Genomic DNA, 20340 nt, shown 5'->3' on the forward strand with positions numbered 1-20340 from the left:
TAAAGTGTTACAAATATGAGTCAATTAGTCAAGCACATATAATAGAATCAACATGCTCAAGATTATGATTCATGAGATATTCACATGCATTCAAGTTGGCAAGATTATGATAAGTAAGAAAACATGTTAAACTCATCAAGCGAACAAAGATTATGAATCAACTTGAAGAAGCCAAAATCTAGAGCTTAAAGTAACAAAACTTAAAGTAGCAACAAGCATCTCTCAGTCATATAAATCATCACTTGAAATCACAGGATCAAAGAGTCATACAAATTTATAATTTTAAAAATAGAAAAGTAGAGAGAAGAAATTCAAATCCAACTAGAAAATAATACAAACTCAAGGTTTCCTCCTCTACATAGTAGCCCCTTTAATAATCTAGCCTTGCATCTTCAAGTAATCTCCAAGTAGAAGCTCCAAAATTCTAGCTCTTTTTGCCATGAATTTTTCCCAAATCCATCAAGCTTTGATCTTTATGAAAGCTATTAGGTTTGTAGAGGAGGAAGAGAGGAAGAGAATGGTGGTAGTTTGGTTAAATTTGGATGGTTAGATTGAAAGATATGGAAGAGAGAGAGTAGATGTGTAGGGAGAGAATTGATAGAAAATGAAGAATATTATGAACAAGTGAGAGAAAATGTTAGAGATAAGTGAATGGGTGAATGAATCTCATTTGGGACTCAAAATGGCGTGCTCCTAGTGTTTCGCTTCAGCTAAATACTCAATTAAAAAATAAGAAAAGAAAATAAAAAGGAAATAGGAGCCTTGTCATTAGAGCTGGGAAAACGGGCCAATCTTTGAAGGGCTCGGGCCTAAAAGGGCTAGCTCTTTTAAGCCTAAGTTCCTTTTAAGACTTTGATATATGAAGCTCGACCCTCGACATAGCGGGCTCAAGGCCAGCCTTACAGGCTCTAGGCCCTTTTAACTATTTTTATTTTTTAAAATTTTTAATCAAATAAAAAATTACTTCATTCCAATATAATACTCAATCAAGAAAGGTACGAAAATACTAACTAAATAACATCTAAATGAACTAAAAGCACAAATGAAATGATGGCAAGGCAATAAGCAATAGATTGGCTAAGCCAACAAACACCCAATCAAAATTAGATGTGATTGAGCCTTGAAGGACTAAAATATGGGACTAGGAGATTGAGAAAAACAAAGAGCATAGGCACAATATGTACATCAGATAGAGCTTAGCTCATGAGTCATGAATGATAAGTGATAAGAGGACTTAGGAGATCGATGACAATGAGCATCAACTAGTCAAGTATTATTGAGATTTGGTTCTTGGGAGGGAGCACTATCGAAGTGAGCAACAGCAATGATTGAAGAGTGAGCAAAAGCAGGAGCAAGGATGACTTATGAGTTACGATGACAGGGACGGGGACGGCGATGCGACGACTTGCTATAGAGCGAGGATAACTTCTAACGGCAAAAAGGAGAGAAGTATATTGAAGAAAGAAGAGTAAATGTTGAACTAAATGAATCATTATCGTGAATCTAAATGAATTAAGGGATTTAAGGTTGTATTTTTTTTTTTAAATAGCAACTAACAATTTTTGTATGAAATTTATATCAATTAAGAACTAGTTGTTGTCAAAACTTGAATAGAAAACAAGCTACAATGAATTGTTGTTAATTTAAAATGAGTTATTATTAAAACCTAAATGAATACTTATTGATAAAGACTAATCTAAATCCATAAGTATCCACTTAGATTTTGATAATAAGTGATCCTTGACTGATATAATTTTTGATCAGTGATTCTTCATTGTTATTTTCCCTTTTTTTTGGCCTTCCATCCTCAGTAGATATGGGCTAATATGTGATGTGGAGTAAGATTTAGTTTAATTTTTTTTCAAATCTAAAAAGAGTAAAAGTCATGAAAATTAATTAAAAAAATATGCACATGCGGGCTTAAACAGGTTGGCCTTTAAAGTCATATTTACAAGCCTGGACCTACTATTATATGGGCTTAAATGGGCTGGCCTGACAGGCTCAGCCTGTTTTTTCAACTCTACTTGTCACATTTGCAAAATGGTACTCTCCTATTGGTTTGTAGATGATTTTAATGTGTGTACAATTAATCTCATGCATCATCCACACTTTTAGCTGATATAAACCACCAAATAAAAGCCCTTACATATTCAAACCATCAGCCTCTAACCTCATGGACTTTTGACTTCATTTGTCCAATTTGATGCATAAGTCATATGCCACCTATGTCACATAAATCAGATAATTCAATTAAATAGCATGTGACATAATAAAATTTAATTAATGTCCAGAATTAAAGTCATAATAAGAAGGGAGAATTTATTAAAATAACTAAATTCTAGGCTACAAAAAATTATATAAAAATTTTCACACAAAAACAACTCGAAAACTAAGTCAAACTAAGGTACTTAAGAAAGTGTTGACTTTTCTATTTAATTACTCCCAAACTAAAATAAATTTTAAAAATATAATTTCATCACTCATCAATTGGACATAAAATTCACTTTGTTAATTTTCTTGTACATTTTCTTAAAAGTTTATTTTTTGGACCAAAATGCCTCTAATACACTAAACCTAGAAACTTAAGCAAAATTCCAAATCTAATGCAATGTGTGCACTTGAAGTGATAAATAATTAATAAAAGGGTCCTAATTGATAAATAAAAGTGGGTAACAAATGTGTTCTGGGTTTAGTACCAATCGTTCTAGTTCCTCAGGAGGGAGAGGTTTCATTAGAGGGTCACAGTCTCAACCATTTTAAAAAGGGTTAATACAAAGAAGTAGAGGTGTGAGAATTTGGCCTCCACAATCTTCAAGGCAAGCATCAAATGTTCTAGCCCTGACTTTGAGTATTGGAAGGATACCCCATACAACATGTATGGCCAATCTTATTTGGGAAGATGTTAGGCTTGCTTCAAGTAGGGCAAGTCAGGACATATAGTGAGACAGTGCCTAAAAGGCAAAGTTGAGGGAAAAGAGTAGCATTTCACTATTCTTGGTCGAGTGTTTATAGTCACACAGAAAGAGGTCAAAGCATCTTCAAACTTGATCAGAGGTATGATTTCTGTTTGTGCTCACAAAATAGAGACACTATTTAATTTTGGTGCCACTCATTCCTTTATGTCTGAGGAATGTATGAATAAGTTATAGCTATCTTTATAAGAATTACCTATGCTTATTAGAGTGATGACGCCTTCTGGATTGTTTAGTATTACAAGTAGAGCTTGTCAAGGTGTGGAGATTTAACTTAAGGATAGAATTTCCAAGATCAATCTAATTTGTATTACTATAAAAGGAATAGATGTGATTATTGGCATAGATTGTCTAGCAGTGAATAACGCTATGCTTGATTGTACCAAAACTATGGTTTCACTACTAGTGTTGTGTGCAACAGTGGATTCTTCAGAATAGCCTAGGTTCTTGTCAGCAATAAGTACGAAGAAGTTGATTTGACAAGATTATGATATATATATATATATATATATGGTGTTCTTTACTGCCAGCATGGTGTATGATGGTAGAATTGAGAAGATTAGAGTAGTAAGTAAGTTCCCTGAGGTTTTTTCAGATGAAATGGATAGATTACCTTTTGAAAGGGAAGTTAAGTTCTTAATTGATTTGGTTCTTAGAACTGAACTAATATCAAAGGTTTTGTACAGAATGTCACCATCAAAATTAGCTAAGTTAAAAAAGAAAATTGAAGACTTACTAGACAATATCAAATCGAGCGAACCATCCTGGGGATCGCTAGTGTTATTTGTAAGGAAGAAGTATAGTAGTCTGTGTATTTGCATCAATTACCAGCAATTGAACAAGGTGATTGTGAAAAACAAGTATCCTTTACTAAGGATAGATAATCTTTTAGATCAATTTGCTAGTGCCTCAGTCTTTTCTAAGATAGATTTAAGGTTGGGTACCATCAGTTGAGAGTTATTATAGTAGATGTACCTAAAACAGCATTCAGGTCTCGATATGGGCACTATGAATTCTTGATTATGCTGTTTGGTTTGACTAATGCGCTAGCAGTGTTCATGGATTATATGAATCAAATATTTAGGCCATATTTGAATCAGTTTGTGGTAGACTTTATAGATGACATTTTGATATACTTAGAGAATAAAGAGCAATATGTGAATCATTTACGGATTGTGCTTCAGATTTTGAAGGATAAGAAGTAGTATGCTAAGCTCAGTAAGTATGAGTTTTGGCTGAGAGAAGTCTGATTTTGGGGACATGTGGTATTTACTGATAGAATTTCAGTTGATCCACATAAAATTGATGCAATGTTAAAGTGGGAGCATCTCAATTCAGTCACAGAGATGTATAGTTTTCTAGTATTAGCCAAATATTATCTATAATTTATCCAGAGATTTTTTTTCCAGATAGCTTCTTCTTTGACTAAGTTGTCAAGAAAAGATCAACCTTACATTTGGAATAACCAGTGCAAAATGGCATTTCAATAGCTGAAAGAGAAGTTAACCATAGCACTAATGTTAATTATCCCTAAGTCGAGATTACTTTACGAGGTACATACAAATGTGTCGTTGAGAGGTCTTGGTTATGTCTTGAAGCAAGACAGTCAGGTTGTAGCTTATGCTTCTTGATAATTGAGACCTCATGAAGAGAACTATCTTACATATGACTTAGAGCTTGTAGCGATAGTGTTTGCCTTGAAAATTTGGTGCCATTACTTGTATGGTATGGTATTCATTGTGTTTAGTGACTATAATAGTCTAAAATACTTAGTGGATCAAAAGGAACTAAATATGAGGTAGAGGAGATGGATGGAGCATTTAAAGGATTACAACTGTGAATTGAAATACCAACCTGGTAAAGTAAATGTGGTTGCTGACGTATTGAGTTGAAAGACTTTGCATGTGGCAAGTTTTATGGTAAAGGAGCATAGATTGATGGAATTATTTATTGAGTTGCAGTAGGATGCACCACTGAAGGCATCAATTGGTACCCATTATACTGAGATTAGTAATGATTTCTAGAAGGAATTGAGAATGGAATAACTAGAAGATGAATGTTTTTTAAGAATTGGAAAGGATATTGAAGCAAATCAGGCTATTGATTTTGGTTTAAATGATGATGGTTTTATTATCTATAGGGACAGGATTTGTGTGCCTAATGATACAAACCTAAAGAAAGTGATATTGAATAAAGCTCATTGTAGTAAGTACACAATTCATCCAGGAGCTACAAAGATGTACCAAGACATGAGGCAGTATTTGGTGGCCTGGTATAAAGAGATATTATGAAGTTTGTGACTCGATGTTTGACCTATCAAAAGGTTAAAATAGAGCACCAGAGATTAGCAAGAATGTTGCAATCGCTAGATATCCCTAAGTGGAAATAGGATAGCATTTTCATAGATTTTTTATTTGGGTTATTAAGAACTCAGTCAAGGCACAATGCCATTTGGGTTATTGTCGATAGACTCACTAAATCAGCTTATTTTCTAGCAATTTGAATTAGTGATTCTCTGAAAAAGTTAACAAAGATCTATATTCAAGAAATAGTGAGATTGTATGGTGTGCTAAAGAATATAGTACTGATAGAGATCTGAGGTTTACACCTAAGTTTTGGGAAGCTTTACAGCACACCATGGGTAATGAGTTGAGATTCAATATGGCACATCACCTATAGGCAAATGGGTAGATGGAGCGAACCATACAGACCCTAGAGGATATATTGAGAGCCTGTGTATTAGAATTGAAAGGTAATTAGGATAGCCATCTTTGTTTGGCTGAGTTTGCTTACAACAACAGTTACCATCCAGTATTCAAATGGCACCCTATGAGGCATTATATAGGAGAAAATATAGGTCAGCTCTTTGTTAGACAAAATTGAGTGAGAGAAGTATGTTGGGACTAGATATTATGGATCAGACAACTTAGAAGATTGAGTTAGTTAAGTAAAAGTTATTGATGCCTTAAAGTATAACATCCTGAATTTCTTAAACTCATGATTTGGATGGTTATTAATATGGGATCAAAGATTTGGATGGTTATGTGATGATTTGACTCATTGGGATGTTGTATGAATAGATATGGATGAGGGGATCACGTTTCGGGTTAGTGAAAATTAATCTCACTATGCCACGCGCCATGGCTTTTACTACATGCGCTATGGCACATGGACTAAAAAGTGACACCTTAAGTTGTGAAAATTTAGAAATTTCATAAGGAAGAAATTGAAAACACACAAAAGAGAGAAGAAAAGAAGGGCTGGTGTACTAGGGCAAGAGATTTCGAACCCGAGGAAGGTGCTTCTAATCTATGACTTAGCGGGTAAGCTATGTATAATCCTTACCTTCCATTCTACCCAAATTTCTTTGAAAATGAGTTATAGGGAAATTGAATTGGTGAAATTTTAGGGGTTTGATTCTTATCTAATAGTAACAAAAAGGTTCTCAAGAGTTAAATTAAAGCTTTACGACTAGTTTAAAGCTAAACAATAGAGCTTTAAACCCGTAAGCTCAATTTAGCCTAAGTTAGAGAGAAGGTAGGATAAAAATTTAGTTTGAATGAAATAATACTAGTTGAGGTGATGTAAAGTGGTAATCAAGTAGTAATAGACCTAGAATAGATAAATGGAAAAGAATAGATAGCTAAATGTAGCCATAAGTAGTAAACACGCGTTTTTGGTTAAATTAGACTAGATAACTGAATTGTGCTAAATGTGTTTAGATTAGCATATTGAGCGTGTGAGTTGAGAAAGGAAGTTTGTGATAAGCTATTATGGTAGTTGAAATCCACGGGTAACGTTTCTAGTGATAGAAGGGTTAAGGTAACAGAATAACTTCTTTTGTTTGACTATTTATTGTAACTTCATATGAGTATGCTATGTAGTACATAAAAGTATTTTAAGCTAAGAATCTTTCATAGCATTGTGTGAATGTTGCATGAAAATGACTTTTGAGTAAAGAAATGAATAAGGGCAATATGATTTCATATGGTATAAGTGGAGAAAAGTGATGAAATGTTTGATGAGTGCCATTTAAAATGAAATATGTGCTATACAAAATGGTATATTATACTTAACTTTCATATAGTTGCTTGTGCTAGTTAATAGGAGTAAGTTATTCTTTCACTGAGATTTTTATCTCACCCTTGTGGTTACATTTTTATGGGACAGAGCAGCGATCAGGGTAAGGGAAAAGAGTCTAGGCTGGCTTAGGTTTGTGAAGCCGTGTGAAGTTAAAGTTTGTGTAATGAACTAATCTAGTGTGAATTTTGTATATATGAGTTGCCACATGGTTGTGCACATGCTTTGAGTAGTGATTTTGTGAAATCTTAGCCCGATTGTGTATATATATGGTGGAATGAATTAGGGGCTAAGATGTAGGTGTGCATATGTTGTAAATGTGGTAAATGTTGTGAATCTTAAGCCCATGTATGAAATTATGATGAAATGAATAATTTGGCGGTAAGATTGAATTTTGAATATGTAATGAATATGGTTTTATATTAATGAGTAGAGATAAGAGCCAAATTGTGCCAAGTAATGGCAAATTGTTAAAAGTTGTGAAAAGTAAAAATTGGCAGTTGAGGGGTCAAATTTTAATATATATGTGTACATGTGATATATTATAGGCAATCAGGTGTATTAGGTCCTTTTGAACTTGATTTAAAATCTTGTATGGTCTAATGAGAGAAAGGGATCAATTTGAGCACTTAGATGTGCAAAATTTTTAGAAAAAGTAACTTTTTACACTCGAACATTTAAATTTTGATCGGACCATTAGATCGTGCCCAAAACCTATCTCATTAGATAGCTTATAAGATAAGTTTTATGTGGGCGCTTGAATCACTCCTATTAAATGTCATATGTGAAAATAGTACATGCCGAAAGTTCGTCATTTTGTTGTCAAAATGATAGCACCAATTTCAGATAGGTGTGCCATGGATGACATAGAGAATTGGGTGTGTGGCTCTGTACCACATGCCACAGCACACGTACTACACCGCAGTGCATGGCCCATCTTCCAACTTGATTTTTGTGATTTAAAATGTATGTAATTAAGATATGAATGCTCATGGATTGTGTCCACTACGCAATCATATAGATGTATTATGGGTTTTGATGATTTTGTAAAACAAGTATTTGGCTAAAGCTTTTCAAATAGTATTTGATTTCAGTATATGTATATGATGTCGTAATTCTATTAATCTTCTCTTGTATCTAGAGGATATGAGAGGAGGTTACAATTTTGGTATCAGTTTCTCGAGTTTTGAGACTTGATTATTCAAATTCTTTAATGCATTCATCTAGAGATATGGCAACTTATACTTGTTCATTACATGACTCTTTCCCTGATGTCCTTTATGTTTCTTCTTTTCATCCTTAAAAGGGCAAAAAGTAGTACAATATGAGGAGAGGCACTTGTGCTAGTACTATATCTAGATGGATTATAAAGGAGGAACGGGAGCTAAAAGCTCAACCGATTTAGTCATGGAGGGATAGGCACGATGAGCTACTAGAGGAGCTCAAAGACATGATGGTATATATAAGGCAGATTGTTTGGGATCATAACACGATCCTGAAAGGTAGAGAGTAGGAAGAGAGAGTTAAGGCTTAAAATATTCCAATGCATGAGGAAGCACATAGTAGACTTAGACCATTTCAAATTTCAGGTAGCAGGTAAGAGATTCCTAACATTGATCCATCTATTGATCGTGCTTAGAAGATATTTGTTTAGTTTAGCTTGCCGACTTTTGATAGTAGCATGAAAGATAGGAAAGTAGAGCTATGGATAAAGTGACTGGAAGCCATCTTTAAGGTGATGATCTGTACCCCTGAGAAGAAGGTTATCCTGACCACCATGCAGCTGGTTAGTGTTGTTAAGAGGTGGTGGGAATCTGTGAGGCCAACCGAGTAATATTAGGTTGAGTTGGGATGAGTTCAAGAAGGTTTTCTTTGATTAATATTTCCTAGTCTTGTTTAGAACTAAGAAGGAAGAAGAATTCCATGCCTTCAGGCAAGGAGACCTAGATGAGGAAGAGTTTGTCAAAAGGTTCAATGACCTATTAGCTTACTCTACATATCTCCAACACAACAGTGATTTAAAATGAAAGGCTAACAGATTACTGGAAAAGATGAGGCTTGAGAATCGCCAGCAGATAATGCTACTTGATGTGACAAATTATTAGATATGCCATAAGTTGACAGTAGTAGCTAGGCATGGTAGAGAGGCAGATATTGAGAAGAGGCAAGAAAGTATAAGGAGGTTTTCATCCCCTTTAGGTTCAATAGGTGGAATTTTAAAGAGGCCTGGGTTTAATGCAGGCAGTTCTAGTTCCTCAAGAAGGAATAGTTTTAGTAGAGGATCTCAGTCTCGACCTATGCAGAGAGAGTCAATGTAGAGAAGTGGGGGTGTGAGAATTAGGCCTCTACAATCTTTAAGGCAAGCATTGAATGCTCCAACTCTAACTCTGAGTATTAAAAGGACACCCCAATGCAACATTTATAGCCAATCTCATTCGGGAAGTTATTAGGCTTGCTTCAAGTATGGCAAGTCAGTTCATATAGCGAGGCAGTGCTTGAAGGATAGAGTTGAGGAGACTGAGCATAGATTTATAATTCCTGATCAAGTGTTTGTAGTCACAAAAGAAGAGGCTAGATCATCTTCGAACCTGATCAGAGGTATGATTTTTATTTGTGATCATAGAGTAGAGGCATTGTTTGGTTCAAGTACAACTCATTCCTTTGTGTCTGAGAAAGGTATAAATAGATTAAATTTATCATTGCAAGAATTGCCTGTGCTCATTAGAGTGATAATGCCTTATGGATCATCAGATATCACTAATAGAGCTTTTCAAGGTGTGGAGATTCAATTTGAGGATAAAATTTCCAAGATCTTCTTGATTTGTATTTCTATAAGAGGATAAGATGTGATTGTGGGCATAGATTGGCTAGCAGTGAATAATACTATGCTTGATTGTGCCAAAAAGGTGGTTTCACCACTGGTGTTGTATGCAACAGTAGATTCTTCAGAGCAACCTAAGTTTTTGTTAGTGCTTAGTACTGAGAAGTTGATATGGCAAGGTTGTGATGCCTTTATGGTATTCTATGCAACTAGCACGGTGTATGATGGTGGAATTGAGATGATTGGGGTAGTAAGTAAGTTCCCTATGATTTTTTCAAATGAAGTGACTGGATTACCTCTTGAAAAGGAAGTTCAGTTCTCAATTGATTTAGTTCCTGGAAATAAACTAATATTAAAGGCTTCGTATAGAATGTCGCTACAGAATTAGCTGAGTTAAAGAAGTAAATTAAAGAATTGCTAGACAAAGGGTTCATCAGATAAAGTATGTCATCTTGGGGATCGCCAGTGTTATTTGTGATAAGGAAGGATGGTAGTTTGTGTTTTTGCATAGACTATCGACAGCTAAATAAGGTGACTATGAAGAACAAGTATTCCTTGCCAAGAATAGATGATCTTTTAAATCAGTTGGTTGGTGCCTCGATCTTTTCCAAGATTGACTTAAGGTTAAGGTATCATCAGTTCAGAATTAGTATAATAGATGTACCCAAGACAGCTTTTAGAACTTAGTATTGACATTACAAGCTTTTGGTTATGCCATTTGGTTTGACCAATATACCTATAATGTTCACTGACCATATAAACCATATATTTAGGTCGTACCTAGATTAGTTCATTATAGTCTTTGTAGATGACATTCTAATCTATTTTGAGGATGAGGAGAAACATGTAAAGCATTTGAAGATAGTGCTCCAAATTTTAAGAGATAAGAAGTTATATGCCAACTTCAGTGAGTGTGAGTTTTGGTCGAGAGAAGTTCAATTTTTAGGACACATAGTATCAACGGATGGAATTTCAGTGGATTTGCATAAGGTTGATACAGTATTGAAGTGGGAACATCCTAATTTAGTCATAAAGATACATAGGTTTTTAGGATTAGTTAGGTGTTATCGATGATTTATCTAGGGATTTTCCCAGATAGCTTTTTCTTTAACTAAGCTAACACAAAAAGATTAACCTTACATATAGGATGACCTGTATGAAGTGGTAGTTCAACAGTTAAAAGAGAAGTTGACTACAACACCAGTGTTAATTATCCCCAATCTAAGGCTACCTTATAAGGTATACACGGATGTGTCTTTGAGAGGTCTTAGTTATGTCTTGATGCAAGACAGTTGGGTGGTAGCGTATGCTTCTTCACAATTGAGACTACATGAAGAAAACTATCTTTCGTATGATTTAAAGCTCGTAGCAGTGGTATTTGCTCTAAATATTTGGTGTCATTGCATGTATGGTGCAATGTTTATAGTGTTTAGTGACCATAAGAGTTTGAAATATCTGGTGAATTAGAAAGAGCTAAATATGAGACAAAGGAGATGGATAGAGCTTCTTAAGGATTATAATTTTGAATTGAAATACCATTTGGGTAAAGCTAATATGATTGCTAATGCATTAAGCCAACAGACTTTGCATGTGGCAAGTCTTATGACTAAGGAGCATAGATTGATGGAATCTTTTGTTGAATCGCAGCAAGATGCACCATTGAAGGCATTAGTTAGTGCCTATTCTATAAAGGTCAGTAATGAATTCTGGAGAGAATTGGGAATGGTACAACTAGAAGATGAGAGTCTTTCGAAGATCAAAAAAGAAATTGAAATAGATCAAGCTATAGATTTTGGTTTAATGATAATAGGTTTATGGTTTACCAGGACAGGATTTGTGTGCCTGATGATCTAAATTTGAGGAAAGTCATCATGAATGAGGCTCATTGTGGTAAGTACATAATCTATCTGGGAGCTACGAATATATACCAGGATATGAGGTAATATTAGTGATGGCCTAATATGAAGAAGGATGTTATAGAGTTGGTAACTCAGTGTTTGACCTGTTAGAAGGTTAAAATAAAGCACCAGAGACTAACAGTTATATTACGACCATTAGATATTCCTAAGTGGAAATGGGATAGTATTTCCATGGATTTTATAACTGGGTTGCCGAAAACTTAGTCAGGACATATTGCCATTTGAGTTATAGTCAATAGACTCATAAAATTGGCTTATTTTCTAGTAATTCAATCAATAATTCTTTAGAAAAGTTGGCAAAGATCTATATCCAGGAAGTAGTAAGGCTACATGGTGTGCTAAAGTATGCCATGGGTATTAAGTTAAGATTCAGTATGGTATATCACCCACAGACAAATGGGTAGACAGAGTGGACCATACAGACCTTAAAAGATATACTGAGAGACTGTGTGTTGGAGTAGAAGGGTAGCTGAGATAGCCATCTCCCTTTAGCTAAGTTTGCTTACAATAATAGTTACCACTCCTATATACAAATGGCACCATATAAGGTGTTGTATGGAAGAAAATGTAAGTCACCTCGTTGTTGGACAAAGTTAAGTGAGAGGAGTATGTTGGGACCAAATATCTTGGATCAGACGACTTAAAAAATTAAGCTGATAAGGCAAAAGTTGTTGACAGCTTAGAGTAGGCAAAAGAGTTATGTAGATAGGTGTAGAAGGCCATTAGATTTCCTAATAGGTGATCATGTGTTTATGAGGGTTGCACTAGTGGCGAGAATTAGGAGGTCAATTAGAGTTAAGAAATTGACTCCTTGATTCATTAGTCCTTTCAAGATTTTAGAAAGGATTGGACCAATTAGATATAGAATTGCTTTGCACCACAGTTGTTAGGTGTACATGATGGGTTCCACATTTTGCAACTTAAGAAGTACCAAATTGATCCTTTATATGTTATAGAACTAAAGGAGATGGAGCTTTAGGAGAATTTGATATATAAAGCTAAGCTAGAGCGGATCGTAGATGTGAAAGAGAAATAATTGAGAAATAAAGCTATATGACAAGTTAAGTTTTTTTTAAAGAGACATGGCTCCAAAGTGATGTTGCTTGGGAAATAGAGGATAGAATAAGGCAAAAGTATCACCACCTATTTCCTTAGGTATATATTTATATGTTTTATGAATTTTAAGGGCAAAGGAGGTGAAAATTGTAACATCCTAAATTTCTTAATCCCGTGATTAGCTATTAATTAAGGGTAAAGTAGTAATTAGTATGGGATTAGAGATTTGGATGGTTATATGGTGATTTGACTCGTCAGGATGTTGTATGAACAGATATAGGTGAAAGGATCGCGTTTTGGGTCGAAACAAGTGCACATGGTGAGAATTAATCTCACTATGCCACATGCCGCGGCTTATGCTGCATGCGCTACACCACATGGACCATAAAGTAACTTCTTAAGTCATGAAATTTTAGAAATTTTAGAAGGAAGAAATTGAAAACACATAAAAAGGAGAAGAGAAGAAGGGCTGGTATGCTAGTCAAGAGATTTCAAAGCCATAGAAGGTGCTTCTAATCAGTTATATAGCAGGTATGCTATATATAATCATTACCTTCCATTCTACCTAAATTTCTTTAAAAATGAGTTATAAGGAAATTGAATGGTGAAATTTTAGGGGGTTTGATTCTTGCTCAGTAGTAACAAAAAGATTCTTGAAAGTTAAATTAGAGCTTTACGACTAGTTTAAAGCTGACCATAGGCTTAAATAGCCTAAGTTAGAGAGAAAAAGGGACAAAAATTTAGTTTGAATGAAATGAGACTGGTTGAGGTGATATAAAGTGATAATCGAGTAGTAATAGATCTAGAATGGATAAATGGAAAATAATAAATGGCTAAATATAGCCATAAGTAGTAATTATATACTTTTGGTCAAATTGGACCAATTGACTAAATTGTGCCAATTGGGTTTAAATTGGCAAATTATGTGTGTGAGTTGAGAAAGGAAACTTGTGATGAGCTATAGCAGTGGTTGACATCTATAGGTAACTTTTCTAGTAACAAAAGGGTTATGGTAACCAAATAACTTCTTTTATTTAACTATTTATTGTAATTATGTGTGGGTATGCTATGTAGTATATAAGAAATGGTTTTAAACAAAGCATGATTTATGGCATTTTGTGAATGTTGGATGAAATGGCTTTTGATCAAATAGAAGTATTGAAACATGTGATTTGATATAATGTGTGTATATATATATGTTATGTATTGGAAAAGATGTAAAGTGGTGATTAGGAACCTAAGATTGGTTCAGAAAGCATGATCATATGGGTGAGAGTTCAACTATCTAGAGTGTGGTAATAAGACCATATGGCATATTTTCCTCAGTGTTCAACAGGGTGTGATGTTGGAAAATTATACCTTTTTAGTGCCTATTGAGGTACGGTGTTGGAGATTTAGACTCCTTAGTGTTTGTGTGATATGACACTACTACAAAAACGTAAATATAAGACGCCATAAAAAATGACGGTCAAATAAAAACACGTCATATATGAGATAGGCAGGTGATGGTGACCAAGTAAATGATAGGTCTTAAAAAAAACCGTCATATATTACAAGACTTTAAATGACGGGTATTAAAAAATCCTGTCATTTATTTCAGCCAAACATTTCATTTACTGGAAGAAAAAAATAAAAAATAAATTTAAACTTTAAATGACGGGTATTTTAAAAACCCGTCATATAAAGTTTAAACAATATATGACGGTTATAGAAAAAACCGTCATATATTTGTGCCCGCCGTTTTAGATTCTTAAAATAAAAAAATAAAAAGTTTTAAAACTTTAAGTCCTGAACTATATATGACGGGGTTTTCAAATGCCCGTCATATATTTGTGGCCAACTTTTGATTTTCCTCATTTAAAAAAAATAAAAAAACATTAGGCTTTAAATGATGGTTGTTTAAAACAACCGTCATTTAAAGCCTTATTTATATATGACAGGTGTTAAAACACCTGTCATATATTATGGAATAAATGACGGGTATATAAATACCCGTCATTTATTCCCTTTTTATTTCTATTTCCAGGTTCATTTTTTCATTCCCTCCCATTCGTCGTCCCTATTTTCTCTCTTCTCCTCTTCTACAAGAAATTGATAGAAATCTCACAATCAGCCTTCATTCTTACTGTCGACCACCGTAGTCCCTCGCCGGCATGAAAGTACTCCTCCTACACTGTCCAAGTCCTCTCTCGTTGGCTTCCTCTTTGTGTTTCATCCTCTCTTCTCTAAGGTACTTGGGTTTGTGATTTCTATGGTTTTTCTTCATTTTCTTCCAATATGCTTAGATTTCTAGATTATGGAATTGATTTATTTGAGATTATAGATTGTTTTATTGGTTGATTTTTGTTGTTTAAATATCTTCTCATGTTTTGCCCATTTTAATATTGTGGGTTGTTGAAAATTGCTAATGTTTGGTGTTTTATTGACTTGAGAATAATTATAAATGATTTGCTTTACCTTAGGATGATTATTAAGATGAAAATTAGTGATCAAAATGGGATATTTGTGATGATTGTATTTTTCTATGAATTTTGACTGATTTATTTCAATAATTTTTAATTTAAATTTCGTGCATTGTTTGATCAAAGTAGTTTTATCGTTCAAAACTACATATTGAAATGTACTAGTGTACCAGTTTTTATTACAATTGGAGTTCATTTTAGTGACAAAAACTGACGCGCGGTTTCTATAAAAATCATTGCTATTTTATTAAAATTTTTACATTTGGTAAAGAATGATTTGTTCTTGGCTTGAGATTGCTAATATAGGATATGTGTAATCTTAGAATGATTAATGAGACAGAAAACATTGATTCAAAATGATGTTTATAGTGTTTTTCTTTTTTCTATGAATTTTGAACGAATTTTATATATAATTTTATAATAATTAGAGTTAATTTAAAAATGCTATTTTGTGAGAATTTCATTGGTTTTGTGATTGTATATAGTTGGAATTAGTTTGTTAAGTAAGATGCCTGAAAATTACTTATTGTTTTGTAATGTGTGATTTACATTAAACCTGAAAATTACTTATTATGTGCTTTATTTTTTTATATTTTCTACTTTTCTAGGTAAATTGCTTCTCAAAGGAGTGCTAGTCTCAGTGGACCTAGAAGTGCTGATCCTAGCGTTGAGATGAATGACCAACAAATTCAGCAAGAAGCCAATCAAATAACTAGAGGATTGACATTGATGATCGAGGTGAATAGAAGAAGGGCTACTGGACAGAAATATGAAGTTGAATGGAATTTCAAAGGTCAACCTATGAAGACCAATAGAAATAAATTCATCAGCTACATAGGGGTTGTGGCGAAAGCAAATGTGCCAATTACAATTAGGCACTAGAATGATGTTAGTCCAACTACTAAAAATTATATTTGGGAGCAAGTAGAGGTAAAATACTTTACTCACATCGTTGTAATTAATTGAAATTACTTGATCGAAAATCTAATTAATTGGCTTTGGTGTCTTGAAAAAAGAGATTGGTAAAATTTCTTCTCCTAGTGTAGTTTTATTGACTTTCTTTTGGCAAACTTGAATTTCTAAAATTTCTAGCTTCCGTTACCCACACCAACTACGATGTGGCTCAGACCCGATCCATGCTCGGGATTCTTGGCGACCGACCTGACCATGAATCTACGGGTAAGTTTATATAGGGTGCGGAAAGTGAATGAATTTGTGCAGATGATGGAGAAGGACACACGTATGAATTACATGTTTACTAGGATTGATGAAACTTATAAGTAATTGAGCTCTTCTGCATCCACGCAGCTACCTGCATCTTTTTCTACTTGGCCACCACACTACCCCCATCCTAAGAGGGGTACGCATGCATGGATAGGAAGTTTATAGTTGGGCGACCTTAGTTATATTGATCTTTGGAAGCGTCATGCAACACCTTTGTATTTTAGACTTTTGTTGGTAGGTTACCAATAATTGGCTTTGGTGTCTCAAAAAAGCAAATATTCGGGTCACAGAAGAAAGCAAGGTCAACAGAGGATGTGGGTGCAAGGACTAAGATTACCACCCTGAAAGAGGAGCTATCTAGGCAACGGGACATGATTGAAGCTTTACTAAAGGACAAGGAGAGGCGGGAGGCAGAGTTTCATATTAGTCCTGGCAGGAAAGGTAGCTACAGTGTCATGCAGCCTATTAAAAATCTCCCTGAGGTAAAGCATTATTAATTTATTTCACTTATATTTCACTATTTCTATTTCCCATAACTTTAATATAGTATATTACTTATTAATATAGGGCGAGAACCTATATGAGTTGTTGGCAAATAGCCCAAAACGTCATGTGGTTGCTATTGGTCGGGTATTCAATTTTCCAGGAGACATGTTACATAATATGCCACTCCCTGCGTCCTATGTACGTGTTGCTATTGATGTGCCGAAGGATTTGGACTATCCGCTACCTATTCCCACTGAGGATGCAGGGATTATTGGAGAGGCGATGGGTAGTTTTGTTGGATGCCAAGCTAGTCAAGTTAGGATGCCAAGTCCCAAAAAAACTATCAAAGATGCACAGTCAAAAAAAAAGATGATACCCCGATCTAGGCTCTCCTCTAAAAAGGTAGTCTCCCATAAAGCTATGCCTGAACAAGAGCCTCAATTGCCAAGCCAACATAGAAATTTGCTCCAAGCATATGCAACGGTATATAGGTCTAATCCTCCAGTCCTATAAATCCCATTCGAGGCTGGTATATATGGCAAAGATCAATATGATATGCTTTTACTTGATGTTGTTGATAAAGTGCTTCAACATGATATGACCAGTCTCACTATTCTCAGCTTCTACATACGGTAATTTTTTTTCCATATATGAATAGTTAATATTTTAAATATAAACTAATCTATTTCTTGTATTTATAATAGGTGCTTGTATGACAAATTTGTTGTCCCTTTTGATCTACAAATGAAGTTCGTCTTTGTTAGTCCTCATGAAGTAGGTGCACATGCCTTAATTAAAAGCCACAAAATTTTAGAACAAGCAAAGGCATTAAGCGAAAATTTCAAAGCAAGGGCTCGAAAGGGAACATTATTCATAATACCGTACTGTCAAGGGTAACGAAATTCTCACTTATCTTAATAATTTTTTTATTTTTAATTTAATGGATTAATTATAATTTTGCCACACTTTTTAATACTATTAGGGACTATTGGATGTTGATCGCTACCGAACCATTCGGCAACACTCCAAAAATATATTATCTCGATTCTTTTGGAGGGGAACTAGGGAGGAGACAAATTTTATTAGAGTTGATTAATACGTAAGTACATATATAAAGTATTTTACATATTTATTTAATTATTTAAATTTCATACTAACATATTTTTTATTCTTTCATTAAGGCGATTGTGTTATACTGTACTAACACAAAACAATCAATTCCAAGGTCCTTTATAAATTTTGATGCGGCCTACACTTGGAATATAATTAAGGTAATGAAATCATTTATTAAATTAAAATTTAATGCATTAATACATATTTATATATTCTTTAATTTTTAGTGTCCAAGACAAAAGAAAAATAGCTTGGATTGTGACTATTGCGTAATGAGATTCATGAAGGACATCATTATCCATAACGAGAGCATAATTCCCAAGATGGTATCTCAAAAATATTAACTTTTAAATTACAAAAATATACAATGTATTAAAATTATATTAATATATGTTGAATCATTTATATATTGCAGTACTATGATGATTCTTATGTTGAAGAATTCGGGGATGCAGAAATAAATGAGGTAATTGAAGAATGGTGTCAATATATTTTCCAAGTGTGGACTTCATATAAAGAAGATTAATAGAACTACCTTGAAGAAGTAGCTAGGAATTTTTTTTAATAGGCAGTTTATTTTTGGAAAAAGGTTACTTTATGTAATTACATTTGTTTATTGATTAATTTTGAAATTGAATATAATAAATTTCATTGGTATTAAAATTTGGAATGGTTGGCTGCTGTTATTTTGATTTCTTTTTGTAGGAGGACTGGTATAAAAACAGCCCACGAATTAAAAAAAAACCACATAAAAAATAACGGTTATATAAATAACCATCATTTATACTGAAATAAATAACGGTTAAAAAAATGCCCATTATTTATACTGACTTTAAATGACAGGTATCTCATTTACCTATCATTTAAAATATGATCATAATTTTTACAATACTTTAAATGACGGGTAAATGAAATACCCGTCACTTATACTGACTTTAAATGTCGGGTATTTCATTTATCCATCATTTAAATTCTCAATTTGCTTCTCTCTTTGTAAAAATTTTATTTTAAATGATGGTTTTATAACTGTCATTTATTAGGAGTCTTTAAATGTCAGCCGAATAAATGACACTTATTAACCGTCATTTATGGACTAAAATAACCGTCATTTATTCCCTTTTTTGTAGTAGTGTGATGTTGGAGTCAATAACAGCTTATTGTGTGTAATGGAAGAAACCATAGTCTGGAAGTAAGATAGAACACCTTTAGCCGGGTGATTATGTTGCTAAAGGTGAGCTCAAGGCTAATGAGATTTTATATTGATCTAAGGCAAGCCTATCATTTTGAATCAAGTTGATTTGGAGGCTTGGATGGTAAGGATCATGCTTATGTTAGAAAAGTGGTGAAAAGTAGTGAAAGTGGTGATATATGCTATATTGATGAGATTTAAATGGAATATGTGGTAAATGTTAATCTTAAATGGTATATTATGCTTTACTTTCATATAGTTACATGTGATAGTCAATAAGAGTGCGTTATTCTATTACTAACATTTTTATCTTACTCCTGTGGTTATATTTTACAGGACAAAGCTGTGATCAGGGCAAGGGAAAAGAGTCTAGATTGGCATAGTGGTGTCGTAGTCGTGTGAAAGCTTTAAGTTTGTGTAATGAACTAATTTAGTGTTCATTTTGTATATATGAGTTGCCATAGGAATTATATGTATGCTTTGAGTAGTGAAATAGAGAAAGTGTAGTGATTTTGTGAAATCCTAACCCAATTATGTGTGTGTGTGTGTGTGTGTGTGTGTGTGTGTGTGTGGTGAAATGAGAATCAGGCGCTAAGATTTGGTTTTGTATGTGTTATAGATGTTGTGAGTTTTGGTGAATCTTAGCCCATGTATGAAATTATGATGAAATGAGAAATTTGGGCATTAAGATTGAGTTATGACTATGATATGAATGTGGATAGATGTGATGTTGGTGGTGAGATGGGCCAAGTAGGCTAAGCTATGTTAAATTGTGATTTATGAAAAATAGGCTATTGAACAGTCGAATTTTGGTATACATGTATCTATGTGATGAAATGTGTTTAATTAGGTGTGTTAGGTCCTTTTGGACTTGGTTCAAGGCCTTATGTGGTTTAATAAGATAAATGGATTGATTTGAGTGCTTAGGTGTATGAAATTCTTTAAAAAATTGACTTTTTATACCTTAATGTCTAAATTTCAATCAAATTGTTAGATCATTTCTAAACCTATCTCTTTA

General features: G+C 33.8%; 1 long non-coding RNA gene across 1 annotated transcript; it reads left to right on the forward strand.

The window, feature by feature from the left end:
- The first annotated feature begins 18022 nt into the window (after positions 1-18022).
- On the forward strand, positions 18023-19786 carry LOC129310460 (uncharacterized). The gene is made up of 5 exons (XR_008593118.1): positions 18023-18119; positions 18202-18291; positions 18361-18459; positions 18549-18599; positions 19659-19786. It is a non-coding gene; the product is annotated as an uncharacterized LOC129310460 (long non-coding RNA).
- Positions 19787-20340: the final 554 nt, after the last annotated feature.

Source organism: Prosopis cineraria, unplaced genomic scaffold (assembly GCF_029017545.1).
Source record: "Prosopis cineraria cultivar Desert tree isolate PC_DT_omini unplaced genomic scaffold, ASM2901754v1 PC1, whole genome shotgun sequence".
Taxonomy (NCBI): Eukaryota; Viridiplantae; Streptophyta; class Magnoliopsida; order Fabales; family Fabaceae; genus Prosopis; species Prosopis cineraria.